Genomic DNA, 17,633 nt, shown 5'->3' with positions numbered 1-17,633 from the left:
GTGGGGATGGCACCCACAACTTCACTACTGCAATAATAAAGAATTCTTGGTTAGAGCTACATTTAGCTATTTCTGATAGCTTACCCTGTTAGGAGTATTAAGATCAGTTAGATCTACCTTACTAAAGGATTTTTACAACACTATATAAGTGTAACACCTGGTTAAAGGATTTACAATTTATAGACTTGGTTAGAGTCTTTTACCCTATTAAAGGTTTCTCTTACAACTTCAAAATATTGCAATATAATCATTACAAATATTTGCAACTTTACATCTGAAATGCTAAAGCAGATTCTATGTACTCTGAATAAGATTACCTAGCTTGTAGCATACCTTGGTAACCCATAATGAAACTCGGTAAACCCTTTTGTTTACTCTGTTCTTTGACTGTTCACTAATAACCTTCTCGGTGACCTCTCTATGTCTCTGTAACAGTCTTCCTTCATGCATACACACTGCTATCTCATTGCATCTCATATCATATCATGTCTAACCCTAGAATCATGTTGTATATATAGATCTCTTACATCGATGATCTGATTCATTGCTTCAATCTTACAAAAAGATTCTTTGAATGAATAACTAAACAAAATATCTCATAGGTTAGATTGGCCTTGTAATCATACAAAATCTCCTAATGCAATTCCCAATGCAAAAATAGTTAGATGTGCCTCAATCTTGTAACACATTTTCATGTGCATGTCTAGGTTCAATGTATCTGGTAAAACATTTCACTTGGTGAATATCAACTCAGTGAGTTGACTTTACCACTCGATAGCCATAAAATTTTACTTGGTAAACAGCTCGGTGAATACTATGTTCTGTGACTGTTCATACCAACTTCTCTGTGTGTACCGACTGCATTATTCGGTAATACTAACTGACTAGAATATAGTATGACTTTGGATATGAAACTAATGGCAATTTGATAAGTAGTAACAATCTCCCCTTTTGACATTAGTTGAGATGTTTGACAAAAACTACTTACAAAGTCATAACTCAAAAAACTATATACTTGACAAAATGACTATACTTGACAATATGTACAATAGTCAATAGTATATGCAGATATACTCCCCTTATCATTATCCTATACATAACTCTGAATTTTGCATGTTCGGTTCTATTCTATACTTGTGTGCTCGGAATGCTCTATATATTCTGCTCGGTATACTCCCCTTGTATACAATACTCAAAATTGTGTTATCAAAACTATACTACTCTCCAAGTGTAGAATTACTCCCCCTTTGCTGGGATTTCCTCTATGTAGTAACATAATATTACTGCCCCTTTTTGACAAACATTAAAAACTTAATTTGCATCCGGAGGTGGTAACTAATCAAAAATAGTCTTATACTTGGTCTGGGCGTCAGTGAGGGTGACTGAGAGTGAGTCCTTGAGACTTTCCATTAATGAGTTATGTGCTTGAATATCATATAAGAGTGATATCAAGCCATCAAGAGTGCTTCCCTCTTATGTAGTTGATAATATTGTAGCTCAGTTGAGTTTCTCTTGGACTGATGAGAGATGAGGAAGGAATAATGTTTGAAGGGTCATTATATCCATCCTAATTTTATGCTCTTCATTCCTCAATTCTAACTGTTGAGCCATGAGTTGTTGTAGCTTTTTGTAAAAATTCTAAACTGAATTAGGCTTAGTGGTCAACTTGGATGAGAGATCAGTGATCTCTTTCTCAATTGCATCAGTTTTATTTTTGATGTCTTTAATAAATAAAGAAAATGTACACAATTTCTGGAATAAATAAAAAATGTGCTTGAGTTGAGGGGACAACTCAGCAATGAATTTGAGAAGTTTTACCTTTCCAACAGCAAATGATTTTTGGACTTCCTCTATCAGTTTTGTTGTGAGCTCTTTAGCCTTGATCTTGCTTAGGTACTCAGATGCATCAACTCCAGATGTTCAATCTGATTAAGGAGTTCATCCAACTGAATATGGATGGCTGCATCGGTTGACACTGTTGCTAATGGTAGCATTTCTATGAGTGGTGTCCTAACCTTTTGAAGTACCTTGTTCTTTTTCTGTATGGCCAGTTGCTTCTCCTGTTTGGCCTTTGCTTTGCATAGTTCACCAAATTCAGTGAGTGCTAGCCCTTTTAATTTGGAAATGTCAACATTGGGCAACACGATCGGTTTAGATAAGTCAAATTTAAAACCATGCTTTCTCACCTTCTTCTCTTTTCCTTTGGTCTGTGGCACTAACACAAGTGCTTGTGAGGCTTGCTGTCCCTCGGTAGGTTGCTTGGTAGATGCAACACTTTGGACTATTCTTGTAGCAGTTGTAGTGTCTTTGGATGGCTCGGTGCTAGGGGTCTCAGCTATAATATTTGTTGTGCTTGTCTATGCTTGAGACGTTTGATCTTTGATTGTGTCTATTGCAGCTTCAGATTTGTTACTTGTATCTTCTGCAGCTTCAGATTTGTTACCTTTATTAACTTGTTCGGTGTCCTTGGGAGCTTCGGTTGGGACTGGTGGCTTCACCGACGGATAAGGCTGAACTTGTTCTAAGACCGATTCACTAGACACAAGTTTTGCATAAGTGGTGCCTTCAATCATTTCCTGCTCCGGTGCGGCTTCATCCATTACATCTTCATCAATTTGTATAGTGTCAATCGAGTCTGGACCTTGCTCGGTGACATCTAGATCTTGCTCGGTGACATCAACAATTTCAATTTGAGATTGTTCACTGACATCCTTTTGTTTGAAGATCTCCTGCCACTTGTCCTTAGTCTCATTCTCCACATCAATATATAGCCCATTCATCAATTTTAAGGCTCTTTGTTTCACAAGAAATTTTGAATTGTATGTGATCAAAAGCTCCTTAATTTAAGCTATGGACATGTCAGGAAATAAATGGACAAGACTTCTTTCTCTTATTTGTCTCTCCAAATCCATTGCATATTTCCACTTGTTATCAATATGTGAGTAGAGTTCACTCGGAAGTGACTTTACTAGTTCTAATGGTGCTAACCGAAACTTTAGAAGTGTACATATGACAGCTTCTTCAATCTGTCGTTTCTCATCATTATTCCTAGTCTCATACTTAACATATTAAATCCTGCAAATCCTCCGTATTCTTTAAGATTGGCACAAAAATTTTCAACATTGTGAATGTTTACCTTTTTGCTCTTCATAATTTGGAATTTGTTTGCATCATTAGACTCTGTATCACTCGACTCTTTTGCCAAAATGAGTCTCCAAGTAGATTTCTTGTAAGTCTTAGTTACCTTAGGAGCGGCAACAGTCTTTTGCTTCTTGCTCGGTGATGCAGCTGATGCTCTGGTGTTGGGTCTCTTTGTTGGTGGAGTCGGCAGGGCCTTTGTGATGTCTTGTTTCTTTCTTTTTAGAACTTTTCCCTTTGGCAACTCTGTGCTCAATGTTATTGCAGCCTCCTGTGCTTCTGATTCTTCCTCGGTAATGGCAAGATTGCCTTTGATGGGTGTAGATGAGGATTCTTCTCTGAATTTCTCAGATAAAGCTTTTATCATCTTTGTAGCTTTTCTTGTAGCCTTAGGAGCTACAATGCTCATTTTTACTTTCTCCTTCACCTCTTCATAGGTTCCATACCTTAGTTTAGTTGCATGCCTTGGCAATGATAGATAGGCATCAATTTGTTGTTGTGTGATATCATAATCAATTTCATAACCCATTGATTGCAACGATTGAATCCACGGTTCAACAACATTTACATAGCAATAATCAGTGTTGACTTCAAAACATATATTGTCCTTGTATTTTTCGAATAGCTGTGGTGGGATCCTGTACCTGTTGTGCATTTTCTCTTGGAATTTGCTAAAATAATCATCCATGATATCATTAAAGTTATCTCCTAACTTCTTGATGTAATCATTGATCTGATGGGTGATAGGTCAGTGTAGCTCCCATACTACTTTACCAACTGAGGGAAAGAACTTCTCAAAATAGAAAAACATACATACAAGTAGTGAACTGAACTTTAGTATGTTTGCCAAGTTTTTCTTCTTCGGCTTCCTTATTGTGTTCAGGTTCTCAAATAAGTTCTTTAGTAGCACTTCACACAAGTCTACTTTCATTCCCTTCTTTACTATTTTGTAGGCCAGGTCCACTGCAGCACATGGTATGCTGTTTTCTCTTGCAGATTGGAAGAAACAGTAACCATAACTTTGATTGCAAATTTTAATTCAGCATCAGTCACATTATTTAATTTTAGTCCTCGATAATCGAATTCTACTCTGGTTAGACTGATTAGCTCCTTTTGTGATATCATTTTCTGTGCACGAGCATGATCGTAGATGGGATATCTGGTGATTAGGTGAATGACTTCCTTCATGATATTGAACGGTTGCTCTTGTAGCCACATGAAATCATCATGTACTCTGCTCAATACAAACTTAACCCATTGGGGTTTGAACACACGAGGATAGACTAGGGCTTCAGTTAATCCCTTGATTCTGATATGTTCAAATTTACTATCCAGTTTGCCGTCAGTGCACAGTTCATCATATGTGTCACTAATCTCTACATGACCGAGTTCCTCAACATGACACTTGGTAAATAATTTGACATCTTCTACCAATAAGACTCGATCCGGGATGAGTGAAAATGAAGTTTTATCATCCGGTTCTGAGCCGACTTTAGGAGTTAGGGAATACTTCAGAGATGGCTTCTCCACATTTTGGACAACTATAGGGTCTTGGATCTTCGGTGCCATGGTAGATCTCGAGTAAAATTTGATAGGTTATCCTTAGGGTTTACAAGTGACTTACTCTTCACACTCGGTAGACACTAGCAATTTGACTAGATCGGAAACCAGCTAAACAGTGTGAATAGATTGATGTAAATACCTCAAAATTTGCTCTGAATGAAGTTTGATCGCTTTGATTCACTCTACTCTGCTTCTCAAAAACTTGGGTGAATGATAAAGACTGCGAAAACACTTTTAAGTACTCAAAAATACCTTATCGGGGTCCGTGCAAGTTAGGTCAAGATATTAAATGCACTCGGTTCACCTTTTACCGATTTACTCCATTTTCTGTTTTCACCGAGTACCCAACTTTGCTTTATTAACCGACTTGACAAGTTTCCTATATACACCGACTTGACAGGTTTCATGTATAGTATGCAAACTGACTAATTGCATCTTAACTATGTAGATTTTGAATTCTCTTCATAATAAAATAGGAACCATTATGATTTAACTTTTAAAGAATGTAGTTCCTTCATACCTTTTCTTGACTAATTTGAAATCAGTGCACCTAACTCGGTAGGTAAGGTGCTTTCTTCATCAGACATAATTTCTTTCTTTTTCCAAACCATCTTGAATTTTTCTTTTATCTCCTTAGTGTCTCTTCTCGGTTGATCTTTGCAATCTCCAGCTAAATGTCCAGCTTTGTGACAATGAAAACATGCCATACTAGGATTTCTCCATGATCTCTGGTTGTTCATTCCAAACCTTATAAAACAATTGGCACTTATATGTCCATATCTTCCACAACATTCATACCATATCCTTGTATTGTAATCCCATGGTACTGATGCATATTGTTGGTAAGGATCTGTGTGAGTTCGGTAAACTCCAGTGTTTTCTTGGTGTCCTCTAGTGTTTTCTCGGTGTGGATACTTCATGTAGTTCTTTTGCTTAAACCAGCACTTCTCGGTACTATGTCCATATCGATTGCAATTTTTACAAAACCCTTTGAATTTGGCCTTCTGATGGTTGTTAACAGACTTTGTCCTACATTGATTAGGTATGTGACCATATTTATTGCAATTATAACAATATCCATTGGACTTAGAGATATTTGGTTGCTTACCTTTTTTGATCTGGCATATGTTGGCAGTATGACCTTGATTTCCATAGTAGTAGCAAATAGGCTTCTTCCTTTCGATGTTATTCCTTTTTCCAGCTTGTTTTGATGATTCTCCTCTCCCAGTAGTATGAATTCCTTTCTCGATAGAGTCTTTTCCTTTGTAACCGAGTCCTCCATCTTTGTAGAGCCTTCTTGTATTCCGTTGCTCATCCAACATCTTTGATGCTTCATAACTTTTCTCCAATGATTCTTTGGATTTCTTTTCTGTTTCAAGTTCACCAGTCAACCTTGATACTTCAATTTTCAATGATTGATTTTCATCATTCTTCAGAATTGCTTCATGATGTGCATAACCTAGTTGATCTATCATATTTTGTTGAATACCAGTTAACCTTATGATTTCATCATCCTTATCAGATACTAGTGCTTCAAGTTGTTGTTTCTCTCTTTGTAGATCTCTTGCTTTATCCTTAGCTATCCTTAATGCATCTAGATTTTCAGTCATTTGTGTACTGAAATGTTTATGTTCTCTTTTCATTGCTTTTAGTTGATCAGCCAATGCTTTGCTCTTTTCTTTCAACATTCCAATCATTTCTTCAGTCTCTTCAAATATACTGTTCTCAGATGATGTCTCAATTTATTCCACTAGCTCTTGAGAATCCTGCAAGTCATCAGATAATCTTCTCCTTACTTTCAGAGATTTTTGCATTTGCCTCTACATGTCTACAATCACTTGATTTGCATTATCCAGCTCTTCTTGAAGATGCACAATCCTCCGAGATTGTTTGTAGCCTTCCATTGCTAAGATCTTTCTCTTTAGGTAGTTAAACCCTTTTCCAAGATTTAAGCTCTGATACCAATTGTTAGGTCCAATATAGAAAGCTAATGTACTGAGAGGGGAGGGGTGAATCAGTACTCCAAAACTTTTCCCTGATAATAACCTTACTGTTATGCATAAGCAGAATAGTGCAGTAACATAAAATAAAACTATAATCAATAGATAACAATCATACATGATTCACTCCATAACACATATATTTTGGTCACATAGAAACACTTGGTTAGAGAGAGAAAATGCGGTGGGGATGGCACCCACAACTTCACTACTATAGTAATAAAGAATGCTCGGTTAGAGCTACATTTAGCTATTTCTGATAGCTTACCCTATTAGGAGTATTAAGATCAATTAGATCTACCTTACTAAAGGATTTTTACAACACTATATAAGTGTAGCACCTGGTTAAAGGATTTACAATTGATAGACTTGGTTAGAGTCTTTTACCCTGTTAAAGGTTTCTCTTACAACTTCAAAATATTACAATATAATCATTACAAATATCTGCAACTTTACATCTGAAATGCTAAAGCAGATTCTATGTGCTCTGAATAAGATTATCTAGCTTGTAGCATACCTCGGTAACCCATAATGAAACTCCGTAAACCCTTTTGTTTACTCTGTTCTTCGACTATTCACTAATAACCTTCTCGGTGACCTCTCTGTGTCTATATAATAGTCTTCCTTCATGCATACACACTGCTATCTCATTGCATCTCATATCATATCATGTCTAACCCTAGAATCATGTTGTATATATAGATCTCTTACAGTAGTGATCTGATTCATTGCTTCGATCTTACAAAAAGATTCTTTGAATGAATAACTAAACAAAATATCTCATAGGTTAGATTGGCCTTGTAATCATACACAATCTCCTAATTCAATTCCCAATGCAAAAATGGTTAGATGTGCCTCGATCTTGTAACACGTTTTCATGTGCATGTACAGGTTCAATGTATCTGGTAAAATGTTTCACTCGATGAATATCAACTCGGTGAATTGACTTTACCACTCGATAGCCATGAAACTTTACTCGGTAAACAACTCGGTGAATACTATGTTCTGTGACTGCTTTCTTTAGTAAGCGACTAGACTGTTCATACCGACTTCTCTGTGTGTACTGATTGCATGATTCGGTAATACTAGCTGACTAGAATATAGTATGACTTTGGATATGAAACTAATGGCAATTTGATAAGTAGTAACAAAGTGTCACAAAGCTTTTCTCATGAGAGGGTAAAGTGTTCAAGGAAAGGGGACATGTGGGTAGATGGAATGGGTTAGGTTTAGGAATGGTTAGGTTAGGTGGTTAAAAGTTAGGAGAATTTGTGGGTAATTTGAATTTAGAAATTCAAATAATAAGAAAAGGCTAATTAATTTCAACAACTCGTAATTGATTTGCTTTAATTAATTAGAATATTAGAAGAAATGATTTTGATGGGGAAGAATTAATTAATTTGAATTAATTAATCAAAGGGAATTATTGAAATGAACCTATTAAATAAATCCTTAGATTTATTAATAAGTAGATGAAAAGGGAGGATTTAATCAAATTGCTGATGAATTCAATTAAATTAGGGAGGGAGATTAATTAAGTAATTTTTTATTCAATTAATTATCTTCAGACCATTTTTAGGTGTATACAGTATCCTTCTGCCTTAGCATGTGTTCTTTAAAAAGCACTTAAACATCCTTTTTTTTTATAAGGCGTTACTTTTAGCTCTATTTTTAAAAATATTTACTTTTTTCTTAATGAAAGCATGTCTTATACATGTGTGTTATTTTAATTAGTTGTTTTATTTATCAAAGGGATCATGAATTATTAAATTTATGATTTATTTAATGAAATATTAATATTTCATTAATAATTATTTAAAAAATAAATATTCTTTGTGAAATATTATTTTATTAAAAAAAAAATATTCTTTGTGAAATGTTATTTTATAAAAAAATAAACTTAAATTCATAATTATTATTTTTTTATATATAATATTTAATTTTTTAAAATTTTTGAAAATACTATTTTTAATATGTATCTAAAACCTTTTTAATAAAATAATTCATCAAAGTCATGGTATTAATAATAATATTAAATAATTTAATTAAAAATTAACTTTTTTATTTTATTGTTATTAGAATTTAAAGAAGAATTCAATAAGTGAATTAAGTATAAATTATTTTATAATTTATGCAATAAGGTCATGACATTTGTAAAATTAAGAAATTGGAAATACAATTCTTTTAGGACCCTTGATTTTAAACATTGGAATAGTAACACTCCTGAACACATATTGTTGTGTTTCATACTATTCTTTGAAGCTATTAAATTTGATAGGTTTTGATGCTCCCAAATTCAAATTAAATGCTTTAGAAATTGCAATCTTAGACAAGTTAACCATTTCAACCCCAATTGTGAAGATGATACTTGTCTTCTAAATATCATATCTCTGAGAAACTATTTTAAGGAAGTCTACATCCAAGAAAAAATAAGTACAACTAATTTTCCCATATCTAGGTACCATCCTTTTTTTAGGGAAAAGAATATCATTTATTGTACTAGTTCTCAAATAAGCCCCACCTTGTCTCAAGTAAGGTTGCATCTCACGCACTAGAATGTTCATTGAGGAGCTCATTGTTAGTACCCTCAGGACCATTGAGCTGCAATACTCTCATTTCTCCAATTAACTATCTGATAATACCTTTGTCTAGCTTCCTTGATGCTTGAGGGAGAGCCACTTTCTTACTAGTTTTTAATGAAATTGAGGCTAGGTTTTTATCTCTACAACTAGGATTTATTTTTATAGCAAGCACAAACCTCAATTATCACCTAGGTTATGTTAAACTTACAATTCTAAACTTATGGACATGAAAAGCATGAAAAATTAGCTAACTCATAGTCCATAATGAGTGATAAATAGTTTTCAATGCAAAACCCTAGTTCTCACTTATACTTTTTGTTGTAAGGAAGTTAAGTAGTGGAACAACTTCCTACACTAATCTTGGGAGGAGGGTAGTGCAAATTTTTTACAAATATTTACAACAATTGCAAAAAATTAATAGAAATAAATATTAACAACAGGCATACCACAACACAATGATTTGTGTAGGGAAAACCACTTTATGGAAAAAAAACCCACACTCCAAAAGCCACCCAATATATTATTCTAAAATTAAGAACACATTACAATATAATTGTAGAGAAAGCTTCTCAAAAGACTATCTCCAATGAAGATCCAAAGGTATCTCAACAACTATCAATCTCTGATATTATATCATACTACATAGTCATAATACAAGGCCCTTATAATATAGGTTTGTCTTTTAGGGAAAACAAAGCACACAAAATATCCATCATTAGATTTATGACCTAATGATAAATGGTCATGATTTACAATGGTAAGTTATACATAAAATGTTGCTTTATTAAATATCAAGCATTCTAGAAGCACTTCTGAATGACACAAAATGAAGTAGTAAGAAAAATCGAGCATTCCTTATCCAACACTCTAAACACACTTAGACACTTGTGATTTCTTAGGAATCAAAATACACCAGTTAAATTTTCATTATTGCAAGGTTGAGACACCATTTCCTAACACTTACAAAGCTCAAATCAACAAACAATTGTGAATACAATGAACTATGGCTAATGAAGTGATCAATATTGAACATTTATTTACATGAAGTGTTGCAAAATATTTACATGAAACTAGTCATTTTTCTATTACTACAATTCATGTTTGAGTTGTGATCAGATACTAGCCAATTTCTAAGTTCAAATGCTAATCGTTGATTTTAGAGGATCATGACATGATGAATGTAGTGAAGATTAAAAGATCTCATTTAAATGAATAAAACATTGGCATGATTTTGAAGATTTTGGCCAATCCGAGGGAAACATATCAAAAAACACTTTACATTGTGGAGCCACGTGTCGTCACTGTGTGCCCTTGAAAAGGAAAATGGGTCCCATCAAACTAGGACAATGAGCTTGCATAGACATTTTCCCATCACCCGGCTAGCGAATGGGACTAGCTGTATGTCATTATCATGTGGTAGTGCAACTCCAAGTAAGTAACAGAAGCTTTGACAACATGAGGATGTGCTCTCATAAGGAATTAATTAAGTATATATTATTTTCTCACCTTCCTTTGAAACGTAAATTGGGCCTTGAGGAAGATCCAATGGTTAGCATAGGCCCATAAATCAAATGGGCTTGATAGATCTAGAGATTTTGGGCTTGTACAAACCTTTGATTTTCCTTCAAGTGGAAAACATATGTCAGATAGAGACTTGGGAAATATTGAACCCTGGACTTAAGAAAGTCAAGAGCACTAGGACCAACTAATAGCTAGGATATGGGGCTACTGGAAAGATGGAACTAGATCCTACAAGTCGTGACTTAAAAATAGCTTACAAACAATAACAAGTCAAATTAAAAATAGAAGTTGTGGGATTTAGGGTTTTAGAGCATGGGTTTAGAATGACTTAGGGCTTGAGCTCTTTCAACATGATGTAAGGTTTTTAGGAGGTCAAAAAGACAATATTTTTCAAGTTTTTATTAGATGTATTATGTAAGATCAATGTAATACATCTCCTTTTATACCAAAATTTATTTTCATTTTGTGGATTTGCCAATGTAGATAGATAGCTATTAGGTACAATCATGCTACTAGCTAAGGTAGGATTTACCTATGCTATTCCATGTTATCCCTAACTAGTGTTATTTTCTATAATGTTATTTTGGGTAGGCCATGGATTCATGCCATGGGCCAATTGTTGGAAATATGAGTTGTCATTGATGTCAACCTTGTGTCTAGTAGTATGTATTATCACTAAGGAGATAACTAGAGTATGTGCAGAGGTAAGTAACGTGTTTGATAGCGCATCGATACAATGAAGATATTATAGCACAACTATGCAAATATATAAGGACCTCCATATTTCAAAATAAAAAATTATACATAATTATTCATTAATTGATACAACTTGCTCAATATAGACTAGATAGATACAAGAAGTTATAATTGATTACAATGTTTAAATACATGAGTGAAGAGATTGGCAAAACATAAGGAAAATTGAAACACACACATAACAAATTTCATTTACGAAATGAGAATTTCTTGATTCTGAGGATGGCGTCACATTCATGGGCGGCTGCTGGTGTCAAGCTAGGGCATCTGAGCTCTAGCTCATGAGACATGATCTGGGTTTGTGCTCGGTGGGGAGGGAAGTGGGGTTGGGTGCAGGGTGAGGCAAATTCTTGGTCGATCGTGCCTTGTGCTAGAGGTTGCGGGGGGGTCGTGGTAGGGGTGCTGGTGCAGCGTTTGGGGGGGGGGGTTGGTTCTGCGTCGGCATGGGGGGTGCTTGTGGGTTTAGGGGTTTCTTTAGTCTCTTTCTTTTTAGTGGGGCAGGGGGCTACAATTTTCACTGTCTCTCGATGGTGCTTGTGAGGGGTGGTTTTTTGTTGATGGGTTTCCTTGCTCGGCCCTTTTGGGGTGGGGATTTTGTGAGGATCAATGTTGAGTTTTGGTGGAGAGGCTTCGAAGGAACCTCTCGTCATGGATTTTCGGGCTGTGATGGGTTCAAAAACCCCATCCCAAAGTATCAAGACTTTTGATAATAAGCTTTTTGCCTCAGATTCGGGGTCTGGTAGTGTTGGTGGCTCTCGGATTACGAAGATTAATGGTTGTTTGGAGAGATGCAGTGAGAGGCCGAGGTTGGATATTCCTCCAGAGATGATAGTTGAAGATGTTGAATTCATTTCAAAACACTCACTATATTGCAAGTTTTTGGGGATGAGGGTTCCCTTGCAATTTTTGGAAAACTAGGCACAAAGGACCTAGGCACCAAAAGGGGAAATGGAGATTATGTTGCTGGCAAACAACTAATTCATGGTTACTTTCAATTGAATTAACAATAGCAATAGGGTTTTTGAAGGAGGTCCATATTTTTACAACCAGGTGGGGTTGTTTATCAAACCTTGGCATGCAGGGTTTAACCCTTCGAAGGAGCTCCTGAATAGGGTCCCAGTGTGGGTTCACTTACCGTGTTTTCCAGTGGAATGCTATCGGGAGGATGTGTTGCAGATGCTCGCTTCATTGTTGGGGAGGTGAGTGGGGCCTTCAACGCAAACCTTGGGGAGAAAGGTAATGACTTTTTCTCGTATCTGTGTTGAAATTGATCTTAGCAAACCTTTGCCAGATGCTATAGATATGTGTGCGAGCTCTTATTCTTGGGTTTAACAGTTGGATTATGAGACTTTACCATTTCAATGTCATCTGTGTCATGAGTATGGTTATCTACAATTCAAGTGTCCTAGGTATAAACTGGTGGTGTGCCAACCGCAGCACCCGACCCATGACCTAGATGGGGTTGATAAACGAAAGGTTGCTATGTTGGATGAGGTAGTGGGTGTTGATGGTTTTGTCTCAGTTAAGACTAAGAACAGGAATTGAGGACAAAAGAGGTCCTTGTAGGAGAGACAGGAGGAGGATACCTTTAACAGATTCGAAGCCTTGGATGACCTTAGCCAACAGGAAGTGAATCTGGGGTTAATCCCTTTGGATCAAGGTGCTTCAGGGGTGGTTTCAAGAAGCGTGATTGGGGACTCTACCCAAGCTCTGCAACTAGCTGGAAGCCAACAAATGGAGATGGATCAGCCAATAGTGGTTTAGTTGGGAACCACTTTCGGTGCGGAAGTAAATTTGGATGGGGGGGAGGGTTCTCTGGCAGTTCAGAAATTGGAACTGGCTGGGGTTAAAAGTAATAAGACCACCATACACCTGGGTCTTCATCAAAAAGATATTAAGAAAGGTGCTTTAGAGAAGAATTCGAAGGTTGGCAGAAAGAAGGATTTGGATAAGATCAAACTGATGGGGGAAAATTTGGTTGAGTTAGGGTCAGTAAAGACTCTAGATTCTCACTTTTCCAATCTTCTGAAATGATTGTGCTATCATGGAATGTAAGGGGCTTGAACAGTGGCCCTAGACAAAAAGTTGTTAATGAATTGATTAGGAGTCATTCTCATGATGTCTTGTTCCTGTAGGAAACTAAAATTTCTGTGGAAAGTATGATGGGTGTGGTGCCGAAGCTGTGGGGGCAAGGCAAGTGTTAGTGTGTTGGGGTAGCTGGCTCCTCTGGTGGGGTGGCCTGCCTTTGGAACCCTTTGAGGATTCATCCTATTTGATGGGTTGTTTCCAAATACTCTTTAATTGAGGTTGCCTCTAGTCTTGACACTAGAGAATATATCTTGTTTACTAACATTTATGCCCCCACTGATCTTCAGGCTAAGCAGAATTTATAGTCTCACAATTTTTTTATGCGAGGGCTATTCCCTTTTCATCCCTGGATTATGGGAGGAGATTTTAATGCTATTTTAGAGTTGTGTGAGAATAAGGGTGGTGTTATGCATTTGGAACCTTCTTCTTTCCTTCTCCAGGATAGTATATCTCCATTGCATCTTGTTGACATTAAGCCTGGTAATGGTCTATTCACTTAGAACAACAGGAGGGTGGGGGAGTATTGGATTGCGGAGAGGTTGGACTGCTTTCTGGTTTCTAGTTTTTGGGTTGGTGGGGGGTTGTCCACATGTTTGAAGATTCTTGATTGGAGAGGGTCGGACCACTAGCCCATAAAGTTGGTGTCTTCTTCTACTCAGGTCGCTCGCACTCTTTCATTCAAATTCCAGCTTATGTGGTTGTGGGATCCTTCTTTGCAGGATCATGTTGCATGGTGGTGGAGGAAAGGGAGACCAGCCTTTGGCACTGCTATGTACACTTTTACCAAGCAGCTGCAATTTGCTAAGGTTCAGCTTAAACAGTGGAACCGCCAGTGTTTCGGGAATATTTTTCATGCTAAGAAGGTTGCTCAATTAGTGTTGAATGACATTACCAAGGAAATAAGAGAGCATGGTTTGTCTGAAGCCTTGCTTAGGGAGGAAGGCATGGTTGTCAAGGATTTAGCAGAATAGGAGCTTAGGGAGGAAATCTATTGGAAATAAAGAGCTCGTATTGATTGGCTTCAAGTAGGGGATAATAATACTACGTTCTTCTTCAATTTAGTAAAAGCAATAAGACATGGCAATTCTATTCTTGTTCTAGTCAATGATAGAGGTGAGCAGTGTTTATCCTTGCAAGAGATCTCTAGGAAGGCTTTATAGTATTTTCAGTCCCTCTTTACCGAGGATAATCAAGGGGAATCGGAAGAGGAGAATCAGGTTCTTGCTTGTATTCCTTCTATAGTTACTAGGGAGATGAACAAGCAGCTTATGGGTCCTATTCTAATGGAATAACTTGAGAGGAATTTTTTTTCTCATGAGAAAAGGAAAAGACCTTGGTCCAGATGGGTTCCTAGTTGAGTTATTTCAAGATTTTTGGGATATTATCAAATTGGACTTGTTGGAGGTGGTCCAAGAGTCTCAAAGGAACAAGCAAATGCTTCATGCTTTGAATGCGACTTTCATTGTAATAATCCCCAAGTGTGATGGGGCTGACCGGTTAGGCCAGTTCCATCCTATCTCTCTTTGTAATGTGATCTATAAGATCATTTCTAAGTTGATAGCAGAGAGGTTGAAGAACTGGGTATGTGGAAGGTCGCCAAATCTTGGATGGGGTGGTCATTGTTACTGAGGCCATTCATTCTATGGTAGCTTCCAAGTAAAAAGATATGTTTGTTAAGTTGGATATGGCTAAGGCCTATGATAGAGTCTGTTGGTCTTTTCTCTAGAAGATCCTTAGGGCCTTTTGCTTTGTTGATGATTGGATTCAATGGGTAATGAGTTGTGTTATGTCTACCTCTTTCACTATGCTAATCAATGGAGATCATACAGAGTTGTTTAGTGCTTCTAAGGGTCTTCGCCAGGGGGACCCCCTCTCCCCATACATATTCATTCTTCTGGTTGAGGGTCTAGGGAGGTTGATTAATCATAATGTGGGTCTAGGGATTATTCAAGGTTGGAATTGGGGAAATGACCTGCATCCTCAATCTCATTTGTAGTTTGTTGATGACATGGCCCTGATGGGACTAGCCCGGATTAGAGAAGCCTCAAATCTGTGTAAAGTTTTGGATGTTTATCTTGTCACTTTGGGTCAGTTGATCAATGAGGGTAAATCTTCCATTATCTTCTTCAACAAACCAGGAAATATTCAGAGGAGGATTGCTCAGATCTTGAGATTCTAGGTTGGTTCTCTTCCCTTGACTTACCTGGGTATTCCTATCTCTGCTGGTAACCCTCCTAGGGATTCGTGGTAGGGTATCTTGGACAAATTTCACATGAAGGTTGAACATTGGACACCCAGATGGTTATCCTTTGCTAGGAGGGTTCAACTAATCCAGACGGTGGTTCGGGCTCTTTCGATTTATCGGTGTATGCTCCAAGTGGTTCTTGAAGGGATTGGATTCTCTAGCAAGGCAATTTTTATGGGTAGGCAACCTATCCTCCTGCAAATGGTGTCTTGTCAATTGGGACTTGGGTGTAACCCGAAGCAGTCGAGTGGGCTTGGTTTAAGGCAGTCTGTTTTATTTGGGTAGGCTTTGGCAGCTAAGTTGTATTGGAGATGGTGTGTTGAATAGGATCGAGGCTAGGCTAGGATCTTGGCCTACAAATACATGCAAAGGATCCTGAAGGAGGAAATCCCAAGGTATCCACTTGAGAAAAAAGGTTCTTCAATTTGGAGTAATATCAAGAAAGGGGCTTCTCTTATAAAGGCAGGACTTTTTTGGATATGTAAGAGGGGGGAAGAGGTGCTTTTCTGGTTTGACTCTTGGGATGGGTATCCCCCCATCGTTGATCAGTTTCCCAATCTTGGGAATATTTTCTAGAGGTTCCTAGAGGTAGGATGATCTAGGGTGAGAGACTTTAAGGTTGCTTATAGGTGTGGGTGTTTGGAGTTGGAGCGGTGGAAGAATCCTAATGAATGGTCGATTGTTGTTATGGATGAAGAGTGTGCTGAGCTGTATAACATTTTGGCAAGTAGACACCGTAGCTCCCTTAAGGATAGGGATAGACTTTCTTGGTCCCCGAATCCTAAGGGCATTTTCACTATTGCTAGTGGTTACTAGGAGTTGTTGTCTTGAAGATTGGAGGGGAGGGAGGTGCCTTGGTGGAAACAGGTGTGGAATAATTTTCTTGGCCGAAGTGTAACTGTTTCGCTTGGACTTTGGCTTTGAATAGATGTCTTACTTGGGACAAAATTCATAAGAGGGGACTCCTTGGGTCTTCAATCTATGTCTTGTGTGTTAATGGGGAGGAGGATTCCTCACACCTATTCTTCAGATGTCCTTTCTCATTGCTAATTTGGCATTACTGGTGGGGGGTGTGGAAGCATCCTTTTGTTCACACAGATTCTTTGGTGGAGTTCTGCAGCAATTTGGGCAGGCCTCCTATCCTGTCCTCTTTTCTCTAGACTGTTTGGAATATTGGGCCCATTTTCATTCTTTGGCATATTTGGTTGGAGAGGAATAGGAGGATCTTTAGGGAGGTCAGATTTTTAGTTCAGCAAGTGTGGAATAGAATCAATGGTATGATTCGAGAGATAGTGGAAGCTAAATGTGTGGTGAATTTTCCTCTGGATAGAGGAGACTGATATTGTGAGTAGGTTGGGTCTACAGGGGATGTCACCTGCCTCGGCATGTGTTAGGAGAAGTATACATGCTATGAAGAAGGTTCAAAGGATGGGAAGTTGGATGCCCCCTTAGGATGAGTTCATCAAGATTAACACTGATGGCTCTTCTAGGGGTAATCTGGGCCCTACTGGGATTGGCGGTGTTGGTAGGGATAGTAGGGGAGAGGTGGTTTTCTTCTTCTCAATGCATAAAGGGCGGCCATCTAATAACTTCATGGAGGGATTAGCAATTTTCTATTCCCTAGAGCAAGCCTTGGAGTTGGGGTGGCAGCAGGTTATCTGCAAATCAGATTTGCAAATTATTGTTAATTTACTGATTGAGAAGAAGGTGAGTGGGGTGCATTGGCAGTTGGGAGGGATC

This window comes from Cryptomeria japonica, chromosome 11 (assembly GCF_030272615.1).
Source record: "Cryptomeria japonica chromosome 11, Sugi_1.0, whole genome shotgun sequence".
NCBI lineage: Eukaryota > Viridiplantae > Streptophyta > Pinopsida > Cupressales > Cupressaceae > Cryptomeria > Cryptomeria japonica.
The sequence above is the reverse complement of the archived record's forward strand: the minus strand, read 5'-3'. Positions refer to the sequence as shown.